The 20595-nt window shown below is 45.4% G+C and overlaps 1 protein-coding gene across 1 annotated transcript in view; it reads right to left on the bottom strand.

The window, feature by feature from the left end:
* The window catches only part of LOC124555736 (glycine receptor subunit alpha-2-like), a 424315-nt gene extending 404652 nt beyond the window's left edge, over positions 1-19663 (bottom strand). The window contains exon 1 of the mRNA XM_047129759.1: positions 19289-19663. The gene's annotated coding sequence lies outside the window, so the exon portion shown is untranslated. The remainder of the gene's footprint in view (positions 1-19288) is intronic.
* Positions 19664-20595: the final 932 nt, after the last annotated feature.

Raw genomic sequence — 20595 nt, 5'->3', positions numbered from 1 at the left:
ATTTGTCTCTGATAACTGATGGATTTGACAATTCTCGACTAATATTTCACATCACTGACAGCTGTGCATGCAATCAGTGCTGTAGATTTGCTCATTATCATTACAATACGGGCGCTACGTCCCCATGGCACTGTGGTGACTGTAAGTCAGGTAGCTACAATGCATCCACTACTGCGGGCATCATCTAAATGATATTCGTGATTACTTTTGCTCAATTTCATATTTTTATGCCGGCATTGCGCTGTTTATGTAAGTGTGTACTGCTCAAGCAATTTCACATTTTGTGTTGTAGTGAGACTGCGTACACTACTTAATCACAGAGGTCATAACTTTCTCTATAACATGGCATAATTTGTTGAAATCAGGGCATATTACGATTCCTTTGCAATAGTAATCCAAAATTTAAATCAGAGCCGATCACGTACAAAATTATGTTCGAACTTCAACATGGAATGAGTATTGAATCGCCTGTAGACCACAGCTTCTTCGTAGGCTGCCTGATTAAACAGGTAGTACTAAACCATGATAGATTTTCATATGTACCACAGTTATTTATAAATCTAACGAGATGATGTGTATCGATGTCCTTTAGATGATGTACACTCCTGGAAATGGAAAAAAGAACACATTGACACCGGTGTGTCAGACCCACCATACTTGCTCCGGACACTGCGAGAGGGCTGTACAAGCAATGATCACACGCACGGCACAGCGGACACACCAGGAACCGCGGTGTTGGCCGTCGAATGGCGCTAGCTGCGCAGCATTTGTGCACCGCCGCCGTCAGTGTCAGCCAGTTTGCCGTGGCATACGGAGCTCCATCGCAGTCTTTAACACTGGTAGCATGCCGCGACAGCGTGGACGTGAACCGTATGTGCAGTTGATGGACTTTGAGCGAGGGCGTATAGTGGGCATGCGGGAGGCCGGGTGGACGTACCGCCGAATTGCTCAACACGTGGGGCGTGAGGTCTCCACAGTACATCGATGTTGTCGCCAGTGGTCGGCGGAAGGTGCACGTGCCCGTCGACCTGGGACCGGACCGCAGCGACGCACGGATGCACGCCAAGACCGTAGGATCCTACGCAGTGCCGTAGGGGACCGCACCGCCACTTCCCAGCAAATTAGGGACACTGTTGCTCCTGGGGTATCGGCGAGGACCATTCGCAACCGTCTCCATGAAGCTGGGCTACGGCCCCGCACACCGTTAGGCCGTCTTCCGCTCACGCCCCAACATCGTGCAGCCCGCCTCCAGTGGTGTCGCGACAGGCGTGAATGGAGGGACGAATGGAGACGTGTCGTCTTCAGCGATGAGAGTCGCTTCTGCCTTGGTGCCAATGATGGTCGTATGCGTGTTTGGCGCCGTGCAGGTGAGCGCCACAATCAGGACTGCATACGACCGAGGCACACAGGGCCAACACCCGGCATCATGGTGTGGGGAGCGATCTCCTACACTGGCCGTACACCACTGGTGATCGTGGAGGGGACACTGAATAGTGCACAGTACATCCAAACCGTCATCGAACCCATCGTTCTACCATTCCTAGACCGGCAAGGGAACTTGCTGTTCCAACAGGACAATGCACGTCCGCGTGTATCCCGTGCCACCCAACGTGCTCTAGAAGGTGTAAGTCAACTACCCTGGCCAGCAAGATCTCCGGATCTGTCCCCCATTGAGCATGTTTGGGACTGGATGAAGCGTCGTCTCACGCGGTCTGCACGTCCAGCACGAACGCTGGTCCAACTGAGGCGCCAGGTGGAAATGGCATGGCAAGCCGTTCCACAGGACTACATCCAGCATTTCTACGATCGTCTCCATGGGAGAATAGCAGCCTGCATTGCTGCGAAAGGTGGATATACACTGTACTAGTGCCGACATTGTGCATGCTCTGTTGCCTGTGTCTATGTGCCTGTGGTTCTGTCAGTGTGATCATGTGATGTATCTGACCCCAGGAATGTGTCAATAAAGTTTCCCCTTCCTGGGACAATGAACTCACGGTGTTCTTATTTCAATTTCCAGGAGTGTATGTTTATCTGTATTTTTTTGTATACCTGTATTATTGTATGCTCTGTACAAAAATACTTTTCGTTTGTTTCTTTCTCGTCTCAGAGATTTCTGATGACGTTTTAAGCTGAAACGCGTTAAGTTAAAAGGTCTATGAAAGTAAAGTACCAGTCAAGACGGAACATTATATTAAGTGATTGTGACTATATGGTTCCAGAGACTTTTTCAATTCTCAAGCACCTATGCCTGGATTTCAGGCAGGATTCCCCGGTTTTTTTTTTAATGCTAAGGTGATGTTCCACTACAGTTGCAGAGCCTCTGCAATGCTGTTAGAGTTTAGAGGGAACACGAAGTGGGCTGAGGCGTGAGTGGGAATTCGGATTGAGGAGAGAGGTGTGCTAGGATAGTCCGTGCAGTTGTGCAAACCCACTCTGTCAGGGTGACGGAGTGCTTAGAGCATCTGCCTATTGAAGGGCATCTGCCTAGTGGCCAGGAGACACGGATTCGAATCCGGGCCTTAGTAGAAATTTTCATTCGTCTCCTTCAAAAAATGGTTCAAATGGCTCTGAGCACTATGGGACTCAACTGCTGAGGTCATTAGTCCTCTAGAACTTAGAACTAGTTAAACCTAACTAACCTAAGGACATCACAAACATCCATGCCCGAGGCAGGATTCGAACCTGCGACCGTAGCGGTCTTGCGGTTCCAGACTGCAGCGCCTTTAACCGCACGGCCACTTCGGCCGGCTGTCTCCTTCAGTCTGCATAGATACATTAAGTAATTGTATTATGATCACTAACTCGTAATATTATTTTATGTCATTTATTGACAAAACTTACACCAGAGTTACTGTATGTTCCTGAACATAAGCCTGTCCATTGTTTCTGCTGTATACACAACTTAAGAAGTAAACCACAAGTAACCGCCATCACACAGGCACGCTACCGCCAGGTGCCTAACAGTTCCGAACAATCACTTTCAGATGGTGTTCACACAACCGGGACTAATTCCTGCTTCCGCAACACGTCCAAGAGCGCGTCAAATCCATCCGCCGATCGTGTTATCAACTGCGATGAAGATCGCTGTCAGTCGTAGACTACTTCACTTTCCCAAAGTACGGGCGCACATAGAGTTCCTTCTCCCACAAGGGAAAAATGAAGACGCTCGCTGTCGACATTTACTCCATTTCCTGCATTTAAGCTACGGAGCGCAGTTCCTGCTGTTCCGTCCCGAAGCTACTACAGTTCTCCTCCCCACAGACAGTTCAAATGGTTCAAATGGCTCTGAGCACTATGGGACTCAACATCCGACGTCATCAGTCCCATAGAACTTAGAACTACTTAAACCTAACTAACCTAAGGACATCACACACATCCATGCCCCAGGCAGGATTCGAACCTGCGACAGTAGCGGTCGCGCGGTTCCAGACTGAAGCGCCTAGAACCGCTCGGCCACACCGGCCGGCCACAGTCGGTTCCGGAGCTCTAAAATGACTACAGCTCCGACATAGCAGTAGCTATTTACGGAGCAATGCAGCTCCATCTGCATCTACATGGATAGTCTGCACATCACATTTAACTGCCTGCCAGAGTGTTCATCGAACCACCATCACAATTATTCCGATCTCGTATAGCGCGATGAAGGAACGAACACCTACGTCTTTCCGTACAAGCACTGATTTCCCTTTTTTTTATCGTGGAGAAAGTTGGTGATTGGAATTTCGTGAGAAGATTCCGTCGCAACGCAAAATGCCTTTCCTTTAATGATGTCCATCGCAAATCCTGTATCATTTCAGTGACACTCTCCCCCCTCTTTCACGATAATAGCAAAACGCGCTGCCCTTCTTTGAACTTTTTCGATGTCCTCCATCAATTCTATCTGGTAATGATCGTACACCGCGCAGCAGTATTCTAAAAGAGGGAGGACAAGCGTAGAGTAGGCAATCTCCTTAGTAGACCTGTTACGTTTTCTAAGTGTCCTGACAATAAAACGCAGTCTTTGGTTAGCCTTCCCCACAGCATTTTCTATGTGCTCCTTCCAAATTAAGTTGTTCGTAATTGTAATTCCTAGGTATTTAATTGAATTCATGGCCTTTAGATTTGACTGATTTATCGTGTAACTGAAGTTTAACGGATTAATTTTAGATCTCATGTGGATGACCTAACACTTTTCGTTATTTAGGGTCAACTGCCAATTTTTGCAACATACAGATATTGTTTCTAAATCTTTTGTGATTTCTTTTGATCTTCTGATGACTTTACTATTCGATAAACGACAGTGTCTTCTGCAAGCAACATAAGGCCGCAGCTCAGATTGTTTCCTAAATCGTTTATGTAGATGAGGAACAGCAAAGGGCCTAAAACACTACTTTGTGGGACGCCAGAAATCACTTCTGTTTTACTCGATGACTTTCCGTCAATTACTACGAACTGTGACCTCTCTGACAGGAAATCACAAATCCAGTCACATAACTGAGACGATATTCCATAGGCACGCAATTTCACTACGAGCCGCTTGTGTGGTACAGTGTCAAAAGCCTTCCGGAAATCCAGAAATACGGAATCGATCTGAAATCCCTTGTCAATAGCACTCAACACTTCATGTGAATAAGGATATAGTTGTGTTTCACAGGAACGATGTTTTCTAAACCCATGTTGACTGTGTGTCAATAGACCGTTTTCTTCGAGGTAATTCATAATGTTCGAATACAATATGTGTTCTGAAATCCTGCTGCATATCGACGTTAACGATATGGGCCTGTAATTTAGTGGATTACTCCTACTACCTTTCTTGGATATTGGTGTGACCTGTGCAATTTTCCAGTCATTGGGTACGGATCTTTCGTCGAGCGAACGGTTGTATATGATTGTTAAGTATGGAGTTATTGCATCAGCATACTCTGTAAGGAACCTAATTGGTATACAGTCTGGACCAGAAGACTTGCTTTTATCAAGTGATTTGAGTTACTTTACTGCTCCGAGGATATCTACTTCTACGTTACTCATGTTGGCAGCTGTTCTTGATTCGAATTCTGGAATATTTACTTCGTCTTCTTTGGTGAAGCAATTTCGGAAGGCTGTGTTTAGTAACGCTGCTTTGGCAGCACTGTCTTCGATAGTATCTCCATTGCTATCGCGCAGAGAAGGCATTGATTGCGTCTTGCCGCTACCATACTTCACATACGACCAGTATCTATTCGGTTTTTCTGCCAGGTTTCGAGACGAAGTTTCGTTACGGTAGCTATTATGAGCATCTCGTATTGATGCCCGCCCTAAATTCCCAGCTTCTGTAAAAGATCGCCAGTCTTGGAGATTTTGCGTCTGTTTAAATTTGGCATGTTTTTTCGTTGTTTCTGCAACAGTGTTCTGACCCGTCGTTAGTTAATTTATTTGGTATAAATCTCTCAATTGCTGCCGATTCTATTTCTTTGAATTCAAGCCACGTATGGTCTACACCTACATTGTTGGTTTGGAAGGAATAGAGATCGTCTCTCAGGAAAGCGTTAAGTGAACTTCTATCTGCTTTTTTGAATAGGTACATTTTTCGTTTATTTTTGGAGGATTTGGGGGTTACAATATTCAATATCGCTGCGACAACCTGGTGTTCACTAATCCCTGTATCCGTTTTGATGCTCGTTATTAACTCAGGATTATTTGTTGCTAAGAGGTCAAGTGTGTTTCACAGGCGTTTACTGTTCGCGTGGGCTCATGAACTAACTCCTCGAAATAGTTCTCAGAGAATGCGAATAGGAACAGGTAACTACGAGTGCCTGCAAGTTAATAATCTGTCCATACGACTAACTCATAGACTGCCAGAGACAGCAAACTTATTTGGATTCAACTGCGTACAGCATTTCAGGTGTCACGCATCAAGCTACCAATAAAGTTAAGTACATTTATTGTAGCCTTTCAGTGTAATAAAGTATATTTATCCATCTTCAGAGTGTTTCCATATCTATGTCATAGGGCCAAACTGTCAAGAAGGTGTATGTTTAGATATTTGCAAGTGCACGTATACTGCCACCCTGTAGTGAAATATAGCAGGAAATACGTGGCTGTTGGACTAGATTATCAGTGACACTCAGTTACAACACCGCAACGGTTTTACTCATTGATTCCAAACCACTGTCATATTTTTGAATTATTTGACCGACAGCAATAAACTGAAACCAGAGGTCTACTCCAGCGTGTTCCATACAATCCTAAAAAACAAAAACTCAATTTGATTTCATTAACAAAAACCAAATTTATTACTTCGGCAAGCTTTTGACTCAACACTCTTACTGAGTCTCCGTAGAATTCGGACGTACTGCGTGGTTCGTCGTGGCTGAAGTTCACGTCGCGCCGGCCGAAGTGGCCGCGCGGTTCTGGCGCTGCAGTCTGGAACCGCGAGACCGCTACGGTCGCAGGTTCGAATCCTGCCTCGGGCATGGATGTGTGTGATGTCCTTAGGTTAGTTAGGTTTAACTAGTTCTAAGTTCTAGGGGACTAATGACCTCAGCAGTTGAGTCCCATAGTGCTCAGAGCCATTTGAACCAAGTTCACGTCGCACTTCCTCGTGATGAATACCATCCGTTAGCGGGAAGCATGGCTAAACCTGCTGACACAAGTCAGGTTACGTAGGCAGCTGCAGAAGCCTGTTGCAAGGCTCCCGTACAGCGCATAAACTGCAGCAAGCGGCGGTAATACGACAGCGACAACGACTGCTACACCAACAGCAACATGAGCTACAACCGCAGCTACAACCAAAAGAGCAACGACTTCACCTGCGGCAACAACACCAAGTACTGCAACAACTCGAACATCAGGCTAGTCAGTCTACCAGCTTTGTAGCAGCGGACACATAATGTTAAATGAAAGCCTATCTACCATTAGCCAAGACAATCCCCGAAGCACAACCTAAACGTCTTCGTGCTGAATCTAACACATATGCACTCGTTGACATTTTAATAAAAATAGTTTTACGTGAAAATAGCATTGTTGTTGTAGTGTGCGTACTGTAAGACCTTCGGTACACACACCATCAGATTATTTGACTTGTCCCTCTAACGAAGTAGGCGAGTTTCAGCAATATGTCTCGTGGTCTTATCGTGGCGTGTTTATCTTCTGCCGTTAGGTCATACGATAGAAATGCCACTTGCACGCTTAGAGTAGCAGATTGACGATGACCAACTTTAAACAGAACTTGATTAATTTTCACACACATTTATTACAATAATAACAATCATAAACCTTACTTAACTCGGTTCCGCCCGCATCTCGTGGTCGTGCGGTAGCGTTCTCGCTTCCCACGCCCGGGTTCCCGGGTTCGATTCCCGGCGGGGTCAGGGATTTTCTCTGCCTCGTGATGGCTGGGTGTTGTGTGCTGTCTTTAGGTTAGTTAGGTTTAAGTAGTTCTAAGTTCTAGGGGACTGATGACCATAGATGTTAAGTCCCATAGTGCTCAGAGCCATTTGAACCATTTTTTAACTCGGTTCTGGATGGTATTTACAATTGACAATCTGAAGTTCCTTTGGTCTTGGTACGTTAATCTTATTCTCACATATCTCTGATACTTGACAAAGTGTCTATACATTTCTCTTCATGGCTATGTACAGAAATATGATAATCTTATTAGGCGCAGACTGAAACTTGACTATAGACTAATGCAGACTGTTTAATCGGAGCTTTTTTTTCCTTTATTGATTTTCAATTCCCCCCGAAGGGAGCGGGCTGGCAGCAGCTTAGTACGCTGCTCTACAGCCTACAGACTTTTATTTTAAAAAACGGAAGAAGAAAAGAAACAAGAAAAACAGGCGATAAAACGGTGACGCCAAGTGTAAAATGGCGGAAAAATGCGGAAAGTTAAAACAGAAAGCAAAAGGGGTTGGCAACGTTAATAAAAGACACAGAAATCAGACAAGCAACATAGTGCACACACAATTAAAAAAACACGGCGACAGTCTGGTTTCTGTTCGCAAGAGATAAAAGTCACACCCAGCGACAGTATGATGGCCGTTCGCAACACTTCCCAAAAAACACAACACGGAACACTCATTGTAAAACACTCACTGTAGAACACTCGCTGTAGAACACTCAATGTAGAACACTGCACGAAAGTGGCGGCACAAAGATGACACTCCCGAGCCAAAGGCAGATGGGGGGGGGGGACATGGAGGAGGGGGAAGAACAAGGAGGGAGGAAGGAAAAAAACGAAAAAGGGGGGGAACCAAGGAGGGAGAGGACTAATAAAGGGGGAGAAGGGCAGATGCGAGAGGGAATGAGAGGAGGCAGAGGAGGGAAATGTAAAAGGACTTGGGGGAGAGAAGGGCGCAAAGAGAGGGGAGGTGGGGAAGAAAGAGGATGGAAGGGGGGGAGAGGGTGCCAGGGAAAAGGACAGAGAAAAGGAGGGGGAGTGAGGATCAGAGTTGATAGGAGGGATAAATGGAGGGAGAGAGGGCATCATCCGGGAGGGGGAGTTGATGGAAGCCACCTTGGGAAAGGAGATGTACGGTGTAGAGATGGAGGGTAGGGGGGACACAACAGTGAAGACGTGGCAGGGGGCGGGGATGGGAGAGGAGGGGAGCAACCAGGGGGTGAGGGGGTTCAAGGCGGCGGGAGCTGTAGAGGATGCGGATATGTTCGAGGAATAGGAGCAGACGGGGAAAGGAATGAGATCATAGAGGATCCGCATGGGGGACAGGAGGCGTATACGGAAGGCGACGCAGAGTGCATGACGCTCAAGGATCTGGAGGGACTTACAGAATTTGGGGGGGGGGGGGGGCAGATATCCAGGTAGGACTGGCATAACAGAGGATGGGACGGATTAAGGATTTGTAGGTGTGGAGGATGGTAGAAGGGTGCAACCCCCTTGTCCAGCCAGAGAGGAGTTTGAGGAGTCGGAGGCAGTTGTGGGCTTTGGATTGGATGGAGCGGAGATGAGGGATCCAGGTGAGGTGACGGTGAATGGTGAGGCCAAGGTAGGTGAGGGTGGGGGTGAGGCGGACAGGACAGGCGCAGACAGTAAGGGAGAAATCCAGGAGCCGGGAGGAGCGAGTGGTACGACCTACGATGATTGCCTGGGTCTTGGGAGGATTGAGTTTCAGGAGCCACTGGTTACACCATGCAGCAAAAAGGTCAAGGTGATTCTGGAGAAGGCGTTGGGACCGTTGGAGTGTAGGAGCGAGAGCGAGGAATGCGGTGTCATCAGCTTATTGCAAGAGGTGTACTGGAGGGGGGGAGGGGGTTGGGGCATATCTGCCATGTACAGGAGGTAGAGGAGAGGGGAGAGGACAGAGCCCTGGGGCACACCTGCAGAGGGGTAGAAGGTGTGGGAACTGGCATTATGGATGGTAACATAGGAGGGGCGGTGGGAGAGGAAGGAGGCCATCAAACAGATGTAGTTGATAGGAAGGGCGTAGGTTTGGAGTTTAAACAGGAGACCGGGATGCCAGACACGGTCGTAGGCCTTTTCGAGGGCAAGGGAGACAAAAATGGCAGAGCGACGGGAGTTAAGCTGGAGGGAGAGGACATGAGTGAGGCGTAGGAGTTGGTCATCAGCAGAGAAGGAAGGTCGAAAGCCACATTGGGTGTTTGGGAGGAGGTGGTTTTGGCGGAGGTGGTGATGGATGTGCCGGGAAAGGATGGATTCCAAGAGCTTGCTGAACACCGATGTGAGACAGATAGGACGATAGGAAGAGGTATCAGATGGAGGCTTGTTGGGTTTGGAGAACATCAGGATACGGGAGGTTTTCCACAGGTCGGGATAGAAGCCAGTGGCAAGGATGACATTGTAGAAGGTGGCAAGGATTGAAAGGTAGGAGGGAGGGCAGTGTTTGAGGTAGCAGTAGGTAATGCAGTCGTGGCCAGGAGCAGTGTTGCGTTTAGTGCGGAGTGTGAGGCTGATGTCCTGTGTAGTGATGAGAGTGTTAAGTTCAGATGGTGGTGTGTGGCCCAAGTACTGGAAGCTAGGAGCAAGGAGAGGAACAGAGGTATTCGTATGGTCCATGACGTCAGGGAAGAGGGAATAATCAAAGTGGGGATCATCTGGGATGGAAAAAACATCGCAGAGGTGAGAGGCAAAGTGGTTGGCCATACTGAGGTTGTCAGGAAAGGGACGGTCATTAAGGAGGAGAGGGTACTGGGGGGTGGGGCGGTTCCCAGTAAGGCGGTGGAAAGCAGACCAATACTTGGAAGAGTTTATGGGGAGCGCGGTGTTGAGTTGTGTACATGTCTGGCGCCAGGCACGGCGTTTCTTCGCAGTAAGCAGGTTGCGGATGTGTCGTTGTAACTGCCGGTGGCGGCTAAGTGTATTCCGGTCACGAGTGCGGAGAAAAGAGCGGTAGAGGCGGCGGGACTCTCGAAGGAGAAGGACGGCCTGTGGAGGCAGGGCGGGGCGGTGAGGGTGGATGGCTTTGGTGGGATATGGGTGGCGACGGCGTCAGACAAGGTCTGATGCAGGAAGGCAGCAGTGCGAGAGATGTCATCAGGAGATTGGAGGGTAAGGTCATGGCCGTCAACCTGGGTGTGAATGGAGTCTCAGTAGGCATACCAGTTGGCACGGGAGTAATCATGGACAAGTTTAGGAGGGACATTAATCGGAGGTCTGTACTCTCGTTATAATACCTCGAGCGTTCAGGTATCACTGCGCGAGTGCGATCCGTGAGGAGAAAATGTTCTACGTTAGCAGCAATCTCATTGGCTGCGTTACATATTAATGCGCGGATCGGCGGAAGCAGAATTTGGTCCGTCTCTAAGACAGCGCCATCTCCTAGTGCGGAGACGGACGAGCGCTGCGCTTAGAACTAAGAACTACTTTAACCTAACTAACCTAAGGACACCGCACACATCCATGCCCGAGGCAGGATTCGATCCTGCGACCGTAGCGGTCGCACGGTGCCAGAATGTAGCGCCTAGAACCGCTCGGCCACTCCAGCCGGCTGTTGTTGTTGTTGATAACGGTGATGATGATTATGATAATGGTGATGATGATGATGATGAAAGAGAAGGGACTGACTGAAACGCAGTACCACGCCATAGCTTATACCTCTCGAAGAACACCCAGGCCAACGCCAGGCCCAATGTTCCTATCCGACGGAAACGTAATATCAACAATGTCACATGCCCTCATTCCATAGACGTAATCCAGAACACTGACGAGAAGTCTAGGGACCACAAACTTCATGCCACCACCTCTTCTCTCATTTCCAGGCAAATAAGTATAGTGACAATTTCTTCCACAACCAGAATTCGAGACAGACACCCTCGAGTGTGGTATCAGCACAATCCGTGCATCGGCGGCCTCGGCTACGAAGGAGGGTACGTAGCCAATGAAAAGGTGATTAAAACGAAAAACAAATTTTAAAAAAGTGTCTGACCCTACTGGACACTCAAGCAACTAACATCATTTCTGCAGCGGCTATTGTCAAATATCTAAAGTGTAACTGTTTAGTGATAGTAATAATTACGACCGTGTATGGCGTATAGTTCCGTGATAGTGTTGTACTGATGACGATAATGAGTAAGATAGGAGAAGGTGAAACTTGTGGCCGGCACCTGTGCAATGTGTAAATGGCTGTACCCTACTCCTGTCGAATAGCAACAAGAGAGCCGCAGAGCCCAATGGCCCCATCAGACGGACGCATGACACCGACGCCTTTCCGTGACATCACCCCATTAGACATTGCGGGTAAGTTTAGACTTCATCCCAAGTTGCTGTAGCACAGCCTGGTGACCACGAACTTCAACTCATCATTTTTCACCCCTTACTGGGGTAATACTGGCGAAGAAACTGTCACCAGCAGGATTAAGACCCACTACATCGGAGTCGAGTACCGCCACACAAGAGTGGGTCTACGCCCTTGGTTACGGGGACAGGTTTTTGGGCAAATACTCAATATTTCTGCAGGGGCTTCGAACGACTTGTTGCGTCCGTGCCACGTCGAGTTGCTGCACTACGTCGGGCAAAAGTAGGGCCCACATGATATCAGGATGTATCTCATAACTTTCCTCACCTTAGTGTAAATTAAGTAACGTATATATTTCCATCTGCAAATAGACTACTACGTTCTATATTCATGTTTCTTTATTTGTTAAAGTTACAGTAGAAGCCATCATGATTGCTGAACAACCTGCAGAAATCTTTGTAATACCAATGAGAATACGTTCACGTACTTTCCGTCCCAGATAAGAAACTTACGCTAAAGACGTAAATATTTTGATTTTTGTAAGAAACCTGGCCTGGAGTCGCTCCACAACGAAGGTTAAAATACAGGGGGTCCATGAAGTCTCTTTACAATTCTAAAAATTTGTTACTAAAGCAACTGATAAGATTTCTGCATCGAATTCGTACTAGACAATCAGCGTTTTTCAAAGTTTTTAATGACATTGCATCTGTGCCTTTCACGTATGCTGTTGGTGTAAGACATACCGTGATACGAACTCCGAACAAAGTAGTTACTCCTCAAGAGAAGGAACAGTGTGTGCCATGGGTCTATGGAATGAATAATTAATCTAATCCAATCTAATCATGATTTACTCATCTGCATCTCCATGATTACCCTGCAACTCACAATTAAATGCCTGGCAGAGATTTCATCGAACCACCTTTAAGCTATTTCTCTACCGCTCCACTCTCGAATAGAGAGCAGGAAAAACGAACACTTAAATCTTTCCGTGCAAGGTCTGATTTCTCGTATTTCATTATGATGATCACTTCTCCCTGTGTAGGTGGGTACCAACAAAATATTTTCACATTCTGAGGAGAAAGTTGGTGGTTGGAATTTCATGAGAAGGTCTTGCTGTAGAGAAAAACGACTATTTTTTTTAATGACTGCCACCCCAATTCGTGCATCATATCCGTGGCACTCTCTCCCCTATTTCGCGATAATGCAAAACGAGTTGCCCTTCTTTGAATTTTTTCAATGTCCTCTGTCAACCCTATCTGGTGCGGATCCCACACCGCACAGCAATACTCTAGAAGAGGGCGGACAAGAGTAGTGTAAGCAGTCATTTTAGTAAACCTCTTACATTTTCGAAGTGTTCTTACAATAAATCGCAATCTTTGGTTTGCTTTCTCCACAACATCATCTATGTGATCCTTCCAGTTTAAGTTATTTGTAATTGTAATCCATAAGTATTTACTTGAGTTTAGAGCCTTTAGATTTGTGTGATTCATCGTGTAACTGAAATTTGCGGATTCTTTTTAATGCTCATGTGGATGACTTCAAACTTTCCATGAGTTAGAGTCGATTGGCACTTTTTGCACTATAAGGATATCTTGTCTAAATTATTTTACAAGTCTTTTGATCATCTAATGACATTACATGACGGTAAATGAAAGCATCATCTGCAAACAATCTAAGGGAACTGCTCAGATTGTCTCCCAAATCATTTATATAGATCAGAAACAACGTAAGACCTATCACACTGGGGAACGCCAGATAATACTTCTATTTTACTCAATGATTTTCTGTCAGTTAGTACGAACTGTGACCTCTCTGATAGGAAATCATGAATCCAGTCATACAACTGAGACGATACTCCATATGTGCGCAATTTAATTAGAAGTCGCTTATGAGGAACACTGTCAAAAGCCTTCTGGAAATCTAAAAATGTGGGATCAATTTGACGTTTCCTATCGATAGCACGCATTACTTCGTGGAGATAAAGAGCTAGCTGTGTTTCACAAGAATGATATTTTCTGAATTCGTGTTGGCTATTTGTCAATATATCGTTTTCTTCGAGGTGACTCATAATGCTAGAGCACAGTATATGTTCCAAAATCCTACTGAAAATCGATGTTTGTGGTATGGGTCTATATTTCAGCGAATTACTCCTACTTCCGCTACGGTCGCAGGTTCGAATCCTGCCTCGGGCATGGATGTGTGTGATGTCCTTAGGTTAGTTAGGTTTAAGTAGTTCTAGGGGACTGATGACCTCAGATGTTCCATAGTGCTCAGAGCCATTTGAACCATTTTGAACTCCTACTTCCTTCCTTGGGTATTGGTGTGACACGTTCTGCGAGCAGCGTTTGAAAATTCCGTACAAAAATAAAAAAAACTACTTACGTGTTTGGGGTAAACCTTTTTTATTTTTCGACATAGTCTCCTTTTAGACTTATACACTTCGTCCAACGCTGTTCTAATTTGTTAATCCCTTCCGAATAATAGGAATTGTCCAAGTCTGCAAAATAGCTAATAGTTGCTGCAATCACCTCCTCGTTTGAATAAAATCTTTGTCCAGCCAGCCATTTCTTCAAATTGGAGAACAAATAGTAGTCCGAGGGAGCCAAGTCTGGAGAATAGGGGGGGAGGGGGGGGGGGGCGGTGATACGAAACGAGTTGGAATCCTATTTCCATTGCTTTTGCGACCACAACTGCTGAGGTGTGTGCTGGTGCATTGTCGTGATGGAAAAGGGAGGTCCAATGACGATGAATAATATTCACCTGTAATAGTGTTACCCTTTTCCAGATAGTCGATGAGGATTATCCCTTGCGAATCCCAAAAGACAGTCGCCATAACCTTTCCGGGCGAAGGAATGGTCTTCGCCTTTTTTGGTGCAGATTCTCCCTTGGTAACCCTTTGTTTAGACTGTTGTTTGGTCTCAGAAGTATAGTAATGTACCCATGCTTCATCCACAGTGACGAAACGACGCTTAAAGTCCTGCGGATTCTTCCTGAACAGCTGCAAACCATCCTTGCAACACTTCACACGATTCCGGTTTTGGTCAAGCTTCCATTTTTGGTCAAGCGTGAGCAATCGCGGAACTCATCGTGCAGATAGCTTTCTCATGTCCAAATGTTTGTTCAAAATATTATGTACCCGTTCATTCGAGATGCCCACAGAACTAACAAACTCACGCACCTTAACTCTTCTGTCATCCATCACCACATCATGGATTTTATGAATGATTTCTGGAGTCGTAACCTGCACAGGGCGTCCAGAAAGTTCAGCATCACTTGTGCCCATATGGCCACTCCGAAAATTTTGAAACCACTTATAAACTGTTCTAATCGAAGGTGCAGACTCGCCGTAATGTTTATCAAGCTTCTTTTCAGTCTCCTGAGGCGTTTTGCCTTTCATAAAGTAATGTTTAATCACCACACGAAATTCTTTTTCGTCCATTTTTTGACAATCACTCGACTTCCTTGATTCACACGAATGCCAAACACAAAGAAATAGACCAATATGGCTGAAACTTGGTGTGCGTTTTTTCCAAAGATACTACTAACTAAACATGACCTCGACATGCGCCGGTTGCGCCGTCTCTCGGACTTTGCACGGACTTTTCAAACGCCCTTCGTACTATCCAGTCTCTGGGTACGGATCTTCCTTCGTGCGAGCCGTTTTATATGAGTGCTAAGAATGGAACTATTGTATCAGCACACTCTGAAAGGAACCTAAATGGTATATAACCTGGAACACTGAAAAAAGTCGGACCAACATACTCAGAAAAACTTCAGATTTGAGTGTAAGTCCATCATTTCCTTGACGGCAGAAGAAATTTGTGGAGACAGCGACAGTGCTCTATAAAATCGAGAATGGGCGTCCAAGAACACCTCAGGAAGCCTTCGATCCTTCTCGCAGGAAGTATATCCGTAAATCTTCCAGACAGTTAAAGCTACCACGTTCAACACTGCACGAAGTCATACACCAAAATTTGCTGTTTTACGCTTGTGATGTTGTAGCATATAACTTTTAAATACGGCTTTTCCGGACTGAGAGTCATCATTTTGTATTGCAACTTGTGTGGTAACCTGCCGTTTGTGGAAATTTTTCCGACGTCACAAAAACACGGTGTAAAAAACTATTGAATCAAGGAATCTCGAAGACACGTTATTTTTAAAACAGAGACTGTTTCAAAAGTGTAGATTCAATTTCACATAACTATATCCTCCACATCAATGAAAGTAGAAACTCAGGGTGGATTTGCGTCGAAACTAAAAGTTTACCTTGATTCCAGTCATATATTACCAGTGCTGGATGTCGGTACAGCTAGGTCGCTGGCTCGTTCGTCTGGTTTCTACTACAACTGCGAGAAAAAGCTGAAATTTGCACCGGCTTTTTCACTGTTCCTATTATACGTTTCTAGGGGCTATAGAGGGGACTTCGTAGAAAATATTTTGTTAAGAAACCCATGTCCGGGAATGTACTGTTTGGATATAAAATAATTTTTAAAATCGGATCACTTGCCACTCTCCTGCTTCACGGTAAGCACACAAACTGAGAAGAGGGCGCTATCACCAATTCCTGTTGTAATTATGACATCACAGACGATTCTCGTCCGAAACATCGGCTGCGAGAAACTGAAAGATTTGCAAATTAGGAGGGTTGACTGTGGTGCTTCACGGACGCGCTACGCTCTCGACTGTGAGGAGCACGTCCTTCACCACGTAGAAGCGAACCCGACGACGAATACGCGAAACATTGCCCATACCATAGGCTCCACTAGGAAACGTAGGTAGGGCTCATTGTCTCTGCAGTGTGCGTACCGTGAAGATGAATTTTTGTAAGTGAAACGATACTCAAACTCCTTTTATATCCAAATGGTGCACCTGAGGACATATATTCACTATCAAGATTTTATCTACTAAATTCATTCTACAAACCTTAGAAGCCTATAACAGGAATTGTGAAACACAGTGTATTTTTCAACGGAACGGAACACCACCGTACCGGTACCTCCATGTGAGCGCATTTCTCAACAGTGGGCTGCCTCAGCAATTGATCGACCGTAAGGAACCCGTGTGGATCTCGCTCTGCACCGATGGCCTCAAAGGACACATGATATAACGGTACGTGATTTTTTTTTTTTTTGTGGGGGTTTGAGGGCGGTGGGAGTGGGTTGTGAAAGACTCTGTTGTGACTCCCATTCCAGCTAGGATGTGTGACCTAGGATGTTGTACAGCAACAGCTGTGAATGCGGTAATTCGAGGCATACTTCCACAAGTATGGGATGAGTTTGACTATCGTATGAATGAAACTTCCTGGCAGATTAAAACTGTTTGCCCGACCAAGACTCGAACTCGGGACCTTTGCCTTTCGCGGGCAAGTGCTCTACCATCTGAGCTACCCAAGCACGACTCAAGCCCAGTCCTCACAGCTTCACTTCTGCCAGTATCTCGTCTCCTACCTTCCAAACTTTACAGAAGCTCTCCTGCGAACCTTGCGGAACTAACACTCCTGGAAGAAAGGATATTGTACTAGTTCTGCAAGGTTCGCAGGGGAGCTTCTGTGAAATTTGGAAGGTAGGTAACGAGATACTGACAGAAGTGAAGCTGTGAGGACGGCGCGTGAGTCGTGCTTGGGTAGCTCAGATGGTAGAGCACTTGCCCCCGAAAGGCAAAGGTCCCGAGTTCGAGTCTCAGTCCGGCACACAGTTTTAATCTGGCAGGAAGTTTCATATCAGCGCACACTCCGCTGCAGAGTGAATATCTCATTATCGTAGGGATATTTGTGGCGCTTTCGGTGGAGGGTATATCAAACATTTGTGGAAAGTTAACGAATACCCTTATCCTAAATATAATTGTAAAAAGTGCTCGAAGGTAGTATGTATATGCATGTAAAATGTATACACCCTTAAAATCATATGACTTTTTTGAAAATAAGGACTTTTTTTTCTTTATGTAAGTTAAAACTTACCGAAGGTTTCTATTTTCAGTCATGTGGAAGATACAGTCTAGCGAAATCGGATGAATATTTTTGAAACACCCGATGTTATGAAGAACAAAAGACATTCGCAGTCAAAAGTCACTTTCAGGACCAATAAATGTTGCTATATTTACCTATAAGCGTACTTGAAGAACATAGTAACATCGAGTAGCAGGTTCGATGACATCCTAATCGAAGACGCTTTACGTTTATCACCAGTCTTTGTACGTAGAGCTCCTTGTGCGTGACTGCATTGTATGACTGAATCATAACAAGTGTCGTTCTCCAGAATGAGATTTTCACTCTGCGGCGGAGTGTGCGCTGATATAAAACTTCCTGGAAGATTAAAACTGTGTGCCCGACCGAGACTCGAACTCGGGACCTTTGCCTTTCGCGGGCAAGTGCTCTACCATCTGAGCTACCGAAGCACGACTCACGCCCACTACCCACAGCTTTACTTCTGCCAGTATCTCGTCTCCTACCTTCCAAACTTTACAGAAGCTTCTGTAATGTTTGGAAGGTAGGAGAGTAGATTCACCCCGTAAATATGGAAAATTAAGTAAACCTACATTCAGATGAGGCTGTGCGTCGTTATAATGCCTTCTCAAGCGCCGAATATGAATACACTCTACACGTTCCTCCACACGCCCAGAAAATTCGACTAACTAATACGCGGCTCTAGGCCTTCCAATTGTGGAAATGTCTATTCTTTATTTCCAACATAAATATATACTTCCATTAAAGAAAAAGTATTCCTCTAGAATGAAGTAACTACCAGCTCAAAGAACTGATATTTAGGTATAATTTTTTTTATTTATTGCATTCAGTATACGTTTTGCCTTTGTGACTGGTCTTCATGAACGACTTAATTGGATCATGTGTTATGTTGTGAAAGAGCAAATGTACAAGGGATTGATAGTTTCTTTTCTACTATCTTATAGACGTCATTTTTCTCTATATCACTATAATTTGATTCTTCTGTTCCATCCATCTCCTCTACCTTTCTGTGGAATATTTACGTCTTTGTTTTGATTCTATATCAAATACACTACGTACTTTTCTAACATATTTTTCAGTTCGCCGTTGAAGTGGAGAAATGTTGAGCAGGTAATGACTCCCTGGTTACGAATTAATATGAGACGACGGACACGAAGTATGAAGGGAAGGTGGAAATAATTGATTAACTAAAGACTAGTGTAATTAATATATCTTCATATTTTTAGTACTATCCCATAAGACTGCTAATAATCTCATAAGCATAAACTAGCGCTGTCCAGAAAATAGTCAGAGGAGCGTAAATATTAATCCCTTAACGAAGACCATAAACTGTCCATTAATTCCAATGTCTTATATATTTCGAGTAAACATAAAACATGACAGTGATACGATTAGCCTCATTAAAGGTGTTCCTGTTAACTGTTAACGATATATGACTAGAATTCTCATATTCTGAGGGCTTAATGCATGACTGATGTGATACCACATTAGCCCTTGCTTGTCAATTGTTTCGCACATGCAGTGCAAACCCGATTCGCCTGACTGTTGCAGGGGTTGTTTCTGTCTTTTTTCAGTTCATTTATAGCACACAAGACTATGCTGTATTATCTTCGAAACTACGGACAGTTATACATTTACATAATAAACAAAACCATTTTACCTCAGTTGTGCAGTCCCAAAGGTATTTCAGCAAAACGGTGCACGACTGTGACCGCTTCTGTCCGAACCACCAGCAAGACGGTACTCGTATTGTTCAGGAATCACTAACAACACTGTTACAGTCTCCCTCGATACCGTCACTCGAGATCACATGAGAGTAAGTTCAGCATTCTCGAACGGCGTTCACAGACTGTCTCTCACGTAGGCGCATATTTTCCAGATGCTGCGCGCAGAGAAGAGGCGACTCGCACCCGGGGCATTTTCGGCGTCTCTGAGGACTGCAGGAGCAGACAGCGCGTTGGAGGTCCGCGGGGCGCCGTCCATGGCGCACAACTGACCTTTTAGGTTTTCCCAGCGCCAGTCACATGTTTCCGTCTCGGAGCCGCGGCCGCCACTGACTTGGCAAGCCATTGCCTAATAGAATCACGCGCTAATCGGATCACCGCTGGTGTTTGTAATCTCTTTACGTCGCCCAGTTAGCCTGCATTTTTCTATAAAAACATGGCTAAATTACAGACTGACTGGCCTACGTCGCGTACTTCGGGAAACACTGTATTCTCCCAGTCTCTCTGTGCGATTCTGACGGTAATAAGCAGAATTAAAACGGTATTTACAATGTATGGTATTAATAAGTTCAGGTAACTATGCAGGGCAACGAAACCGCAAACACAGCTCTGATTCATTAACAACAAGGCATATTGTTACCATCCTTTCCATCTTGAACGCAGTTAGTGCTCGTGTACGATGGACGTTGCGGGGATAAAAAGTCTCCTCAGTACGAATCACCAAGAATTCCGTAAACAGCGATCTTGTGAAATTCAGCTTGCTTCGTTCGTCTACCAGACCCTCAAGACAGTAGATACCGAGACCCAGATTGATGTCATGTTCCTTGACTTCTCGTAGGCATACGATACAGTTCCTGACTGCCACCTAATGTTTAAAATTACAATACTGGCGATTAAAATTGCTACACCAACAAGAAATGCAGATGATAAACAGGTGTTCATTGGACAAATATATTATACTAGAACTGAGATGTGATTACTTTTTCACGCAATTTGGGTGCATAGATCCTGAGAAATCAGTACCCAGAACAACCAGCTCTGGCCATAATAACCAGCTCTGGCCATAATAACGGCCTTGATATGCCTGGGCATTGAGTCAAACACAGCTTGGATGGCGTGTTCAGGTACAGCTGCCCATGCATCAACAGGATACTACAGTTCATCAAAAGTGGTGACTGGCGTATTGTGACGAGCCAGTTGCTCGGCCACCATTGACCAGACGTTTTCAGTTGGTAACAGATCT

The sequence above is a fragment of the Schistocerca americana genome, chromosome X (assembly GCF_021461395.2).
Source record: "Schistocerca americana isolate TAMUIC-IGC-003095 chromosome X, iqSchAmer2.1, whole genome shotgun sequence".
Taxonomy (NCBI): Eukaryota; Metazoa; Arthropoda; class Insecta; order Orthoptera; family Acrididae; genus Schistocerca; species Schistocerca americana.
Note: the sequence above shows the minus strand (reverse complement) of the source record. Positions and strands in the feature narration are given on the sequence as shown.